The following is a 6,990-nucleotide window of genomic DNA, read 5'->3' as shown; positions in this document are numbered from 1 at the left end:
CAATCAAAATACATAGAGTTGCTGAATGGATAAAAAAACAAGACCCATCTATATGCTGCTTACAAGAGACTCACCTCAAACCCAAAGACATGCACAGAGTAAAAGACAAGGGATGGAAAAAGATATTTCATGCAAACAACAGGGAGAAAAAAGCAGGTGTGGCAGTACTAGTATCAGAAAAAATAGACTTCAAAAAAAAGAAAGTCACAAGAGATAAAGAAGGACAATACATAAAGATAAAGGGGTCAGTCCAACAAGAGGATATAACTATTATAAATACATATGCACCCAACACAGGAGCACCAACATATGTGAAACAAATTCTAACAGAATTAAAGGAGGGAACAGAATGCAATGCATTCATTCTAGGAGACTTCAACACACCACTCACTTCAAAGGACAGGTCATACAGAAAATAAGTAAGGACACAGAGGCACTGAACAACACACTAGAACAGATGGACCTAATAGACATCTATAGAACTCTACATCCAAAGGCAACAGGATACACATTCTTCTCAAGTGCACATGGAACATTCTCCAGAATAGACCACATACTAGGCCACAAAAAGAGCCTCAGCAAATTCCAAAAGATTGAAATACCAGCAACCAACTTTTCAGACCACAAAGGTATAAAACTAGAACTAAATTGTACAAAGAAAGCAAAAAGGCCCACAAACACATGGAGGCTTAACAACATGCTCCTAAATAATCAATGGATCAATGACCAAATTAAAACAGAGATCAAGCAATATATGGAGACAAACGACAACAGCACAAATCACCAACTGCTGTAGGATGCAGCAAAGGCAGTTCTAAGAGGAAAGTATATAGCAATCCAGGCCTATATAAAGAAAGAAGAACAATCCCAAATGAATAGTCTAATGTCACAATTATTGAAATAGGAAAAAGAAGAACAAGTGAGGCCTAAGGTCAGCAGAAGGATGGACATAATAAAGATGAGAGAAGAAATAAATAAAATTGAGAAGAATAAAACAATAGAAAAAATCAATGACACCAAGAGCTGGTTCTTTGAGAAAATAAACAAAATAGATAAGCCTCTAGCCAAACTTATTAAGAGAAAAAGAGAATCAACACACATCAACAGAATCAGAAACGAGAAAGGAAACATCACTACGGGTCCCACAGAAATACAGAGAATTATTAGAGACTACTATGAAAACCTACAAGCTAACAAACTGCAAAACCTAGAAGAAATGGACAACTTACTAGAGAAATACAACTTTCCAAGACTGACCAAGGAATAAACACAAAATCTAAACAAACCAATTACCAGCAAAGAAATTGAAGTGGTAATCAAAAAACTACCCAAGAACAAAACCCCCAGGCCAGATGGATTTACCTCGGAATTTTATCAGACATACAGAGAAGATATAATATTCATTCTACTTAAAGTTTTCCAAAAAATAGAAGAGGAGGGAATACTCCCAAACGCAGTCTATGAAGCCAACATCACCCTAATACCAAAACCAGGGAAAGACCCCACCAAAAAAGAAAACTACAGACCAATATCCCTGATGAACATAGATGCAAAAATACTCAACAAAATATTAGCAAACTGAATTCAAAAATACATCAAAAGGATCATACACCATGACCAAGTGGGATTCATCCCAGGGATGCAAGGATGGTACAACATTCGAAAATCCATCAACATCATCCACCACATAAACAAAAAGAAGGACAAAAACCACATAATCGTCTCCATAGATGCTGAAAAAGCATTCAACAAAATTCAACATCCATTCATGATAAAAACTCTCAACAAAATGGGCAAAGAGGACAAGTACCTCAACATAATAAAGGCCATATACAATAAACCCACAGACAACATCATACTGAACAGTGAGAAGCTGAAAGCTTTTCCTCTCAGATCGGAACAAGACAGGGATGCCCACTCTCCCCACTGTTATTTAACATAGTACTGGAGATCCTAGCCACGGCAATTAGACAAAACAAAGAAATACAAGGAATCAAATTGGTACAGAAAAAGTTAAACTGTCACTATTTGCAGATGACATGATATTGTACATAAAAAACCCCAAAGACTTCACTCCCACACTACTATAACTGATATCAGAATACAGCAAAGTTGCAGGATACAAAATTAACACACAGAAATCTGTGGCCTTCCTATACACTAACAATGAACTGATAGAAAGAGAAATCAGGAAAGCAATTCCATTCAGAATTGCATCAAAAAGAATAAAATACTTAGGAATAAACCTAACCAGGGAAGTGAAAGACCTATACCCTGAAAACTATATGACACTCTTAAGAGAAATTAAAGAGGACACTAACAAATGGAAACTCATCCCATGCTCTTGGCTAGGAAGAATTAATATCGTCAAAATGGCCATCCTGCCCAAAGCAATACACAGATTTGATGCAATCCCTATCAAATTACCAACAGCATTCTTCAACGAACTGGAACAAATAGTTCAAAAATTCATATGGAAACACCAAAGACCCCAAATAGCCAAAGCAATCCTGAGAAGGAAGAACAAAGTGGGGGGGGAATCTCACTCCCCAACTTCAAGCTCTACTACAAAGCCACAGTAATCAAGACAGTTTGGTACTGGCACAAGAACAGAGCCACAGACCAGTGGAACAGAATAGAGACTCCAGACAGTAACCCAAACATATATGGTCAATTAATATATGATAATGGAGCCATGGACATACAATGAGGAAATGACAGTCTCTTCAGCAGATGGTGCTGCCAAAACTGGACAACTACATTTAAGAGAATGAAACTGGATCACTGCCTAACCCCATACACAAAAGTAAATTTGAAATGGATTCAAGGACCTGAATGTAAGTAATGAAACCATAAAACTCTTAGAAAAAAACATTGGCAAAAATCTCTTGGACATAAACATGAACAACTTCTTCATGAACATATCTCTCCAGGCAAGGGAAACAAAAGCAAAAATGAACAAGTGGGACTATATCAAGCTGAAAAGCTTCTGTACAGCAAAGGACACCATCAATAGAACAAAAAGGTACCCTACAGTATGGGAGAATATATTCATAAATGACAGATCCGATAAAGGGTTGACATCCAAAATATATAAAGAGCTCACTCACCTCAACAAACAAAAAGCAAATAATCCAATTAAAAAATGGGCAGAAGAGCTGAACAGACAGTTCTCCAAAGAAGAAATTCAGATGGCCAACAGGCACATGAAAAGATGCTCCACATCGCTAATCATCAGAGAAATGCAAATTAAAACCACAATGAGATATCACCTCACACCAGTAAGGATTGCCACCATCCAGAAAGACAAACAACAACAAATGTTGGCAAGGTTGTGGAGAAAGGGGAACCCTCCTACACTGCTGGTGGGAATGTAAATTAGTTCAACCATTGTGGAAAGCAGTATGGAGTTTCCTCAAAAAGCTCAAAATAGAAAAGCCATTTGACCCAGAACTCCACTTCTAGGAATTTACCCTAAGAATGCAGCAGCCCAGTTTGAAAAAGACAGATGTACCCCTATGTTTATCGCAGCATTATTTACAATAGCCAAGAATTAGAAGCAAACTAAGTGCCCATCAGTAGATAAATGGATAAAGAAGAGGTGGTACATATACACAATGGAATATTATTCAGTCTTAGGAAGAAAACAAATCTTACCATTTGCAACAACATGGATGGAGCTAGGCGGTATTTTGCTCAGTGAAATAAGCCAGGCAGGGAAAGACAAGTACCAAATGATTTCACTCATATGTGGAGCATAAGAACAAAGAAAAACTGAAGGATCAAAACAGCAGCAGAATCACAGAACCCATGAATGGACTAACAGTTACCCAAGGGAAAGGGACTGGGGAGGATGGGTGGGAAGGGAAGGATAAGGGTGGAGGAAAAAGAAATGGGGCCTTATGATTAGCATGTATAATGTGCGGGGTGGGGCATTGGGAGGGATGTATAACACAGAAAAGACAAATAGTGATTCTACAGCATCTTACTATGCTGATGGACAGTGACTGTAATGGGGTTTGTGGGGGGGACTTGGTGAAGGGGTGGATCTAATAAACATAATGTTCTTCATGAAATTGTAGATTAATGATAACAAAATGAATAAAAAAAGACATGTGTGCATTTCTATCAAACCTGTAAATATGCTGTCTCATTTAATGCCGTTCAGCAAGCATTTCCAGAAAGCCTATTATGTGTCAAGCCCTGAACTAGATCTTGAGACTACAGTGATTAATAAAACAAGGCCTTCAACCTCTCTAATTGAGCGATAAATAGTTTAATTGTAGAACATGTGGCAGATAAGGAGAGGAACTATCTCTGGGGTAAAAGAAACAAGAGAAGACTCTTGTCCTATGTTATACTGAGTAGTGATGCCCAGCACACCTGCCTGTGTGGTAACAGGTACAGCTGACTAAAGAGGGAGTCTTCCAGAAGAACTTGGCCTTGACTTAAACTAATAGGGCTTAGGCAGAAGAGGTTTGAGGGAAGGGTATTCATTTATTCATCACATAAGCATTCATTAAGTGTGTCAAATGCACCTGGTGCAAAAACTAGGGACAGATTTTTTAAAATTCATTTTGTTATCATTAATCTACAATCACATGAAGAACGTTATGTTTACTAGACTCCCCCCTTCACCAAGTCCCCACCACAAACCCCACTGCAGTCACTGTCCATCAGCATAGTAAGATGCTATAGAATCACTACTTGTCTTCTCTGTGTTGCACATCCCTCCCTGTGTCCCCCCACACACATTATACATGCTAATCATAAGGTCCCCTTTCTTTTTCCCCACCCTTATCCCTCCCTTCCCACCCATCCTCCCCAGTCCCTTTCCCTTTGGTAACTGTTAGTCCCTTCTTGGGTTCTGTGATTCTGCTGCTGTTTTGTTCCTTCAGTTTTCTTTTGTTCTTATACTCCACATATGAGTGAAATCATTTGGTACTTGTCTTTCTCTGCCTGGCTTATTTCACTGAGCATAATACCATCTAGCTCCATCCATGTTGTTTCAAATGGTAGGATTTGTTTTCTTCTTATGGCTGAATAATATTCCATTGTGTATATGTACCACATCTTCTTTATCCATTCATCTTCTAATGGACACTTAGGTTGCTTCCATTTCTTGGCTATTATAAATAGTGCTGCAATAAACATAGGGGTGCATCTGTCTTTTTCAAACTGAGCTGCTGCATTCTTAGGGTAAATTCCTAGAAGTGGAATTTTCTGGATCAAATGGTGTTTCTATTTTGAGCTTTTTGAGGAACCTCCATACTGCTTTCCACAATGGTTGAACTAATTTACATTCACTAAGGACAGATTTTGAAGTGATATTTTAAAACAAGAAGAAGTCACTTGTTAAGATTCAACATCCACTCCTGATTTTTAAACCTCTCATTAAAGTAGGAAAGATAGTTGACTTCTGGACACCCATCCCTGAGCAATTTCCTTCCCTATTACCTAGGTAGGTTGCCACCTAGGGCAAATTGGGTTGCCTAAATTTGTTGTTTTTATCATTCCTGCTCTTGTTTTTTTATTTCTGCTATGTATGTATGTATTTCTAAACATTATAGTATTGGTTTACATGTTGGCTTTTTTTTATAAATGCTAATCCTTCCACAACTTTACTTGGTCATAGTTCTTCAGCTTATTCTCAAATGGTTCAGCACAAAAAATGATGTGTCATATGCATGTGTAGTGGGAGAAAGTAATATACAATGCTATAATGCTTTTCTACAATTTCATGTGCTGCTTTTATACAGTAAGAAATGCTATAATGAAATTCTTGTGCATGTCTCCTTGAGCACTTGGTCAGACTTTTAATTTTTGTCCATCTGGTGGATGCAAAATGGTAGGCATTTGAGTGTTTATTGAACACCTAGGCGCTAGGAATAAAATGCTTGAGACACTACAATAAATAGAGCCCCTGCCCTCATGAAATGTATATTCTAATATAGAAAAAGTAAAAATAATCTTACAGATAGGAATGCAAAAAATATTTATGCAAGAATGCTCACTGCAGTGTCAATAAACTAGAAACAACTGAAATGTGCTTCGTCAGAGGATTTGTTATAAAGTGTGGTTTCATATCCATTCAATAGAGATTATGCAGTTTAAAAGAATGAGGCAGGTCTGTGTGCAGTGACATGGAAAATTGTCCAACATACATTGTAAATAGACAAGTTTCCTAACAATATGGAAGCATAAGTCTTTTATTTAGGATGAAAAGACTGTCTGTATATGCATACAAAATATTGGGGAAAATACTTGGTAAATTTTAATTAAAAAATAGCTGTAAAATGCTTAGAAACATGGCTTACGCATAGTAATTGCTCAGTAATTTTAATTATTAGGAATAGTAATAGTGATTATCATTGCCAAGTGGGTTTGTAGGAATTCCACAGGAAGAAAGGAACTTGTACTTTTTACTTCTTAACCTTTCTGTATTCTTCAATTTTCTGGGTTTTATTAATAAGTATGTACTAGTTTTAAAATAATTTTAAGAAAGAAGCAGGGGCTGACTTTGCAGAAGGGGCTGAAGAGTAGCTGTGGGAATAACCCCTCATCATCTGCAGTCCTGCCATGGAGGCCAGGTCCTGTTGCAACCAAGGCATGTGTTTTGGTGTGGTGAGCAGGAAGACCCCTCACCGAACACACCCGCACATGCATGCACACACACATCGCAACTGGGTCCAGGAACCCAAAAGGAGTTCACAGTGTGGAACACACCCCTGAAGTGTCTGCCTAAGAAAACTCAAGGCTGCCAAAAGAGCTGTTTGTTCCATCCAGCCCTGTCTGCCAGCCTCTGTGAGAGAGGGGGAGCCTAGTTTTGGTAAGCACTATTTAGCAAACCCAGGTGAGGTTCACATGGGTCATCCCACATTTGTAAGTTTCCACTCCCTGACTCTGCTGCACCCCTGCTTACTTCCCTCCCTGCTCCTCACCCTCCCTTTAAAATGCCCAGTCACCTCTGCTGAGTTGAAAATGTTTCCC

The sequence above is a fragment of the Manis javanica genome, chromosome 11 (assembly GCF_040802235.1).
Source record: "Manis javanica isolate MJ-LG chromosome 11, MJ_LKY, whole genome shotgun sequence".
NCBI lineage: Eukaryota > Metazoa > Chordata > Mammalia > Pholidota > Manidae > Manis > Manis javanica.
Note: the sequence above shows the minus strand (reverse complement) of the source record.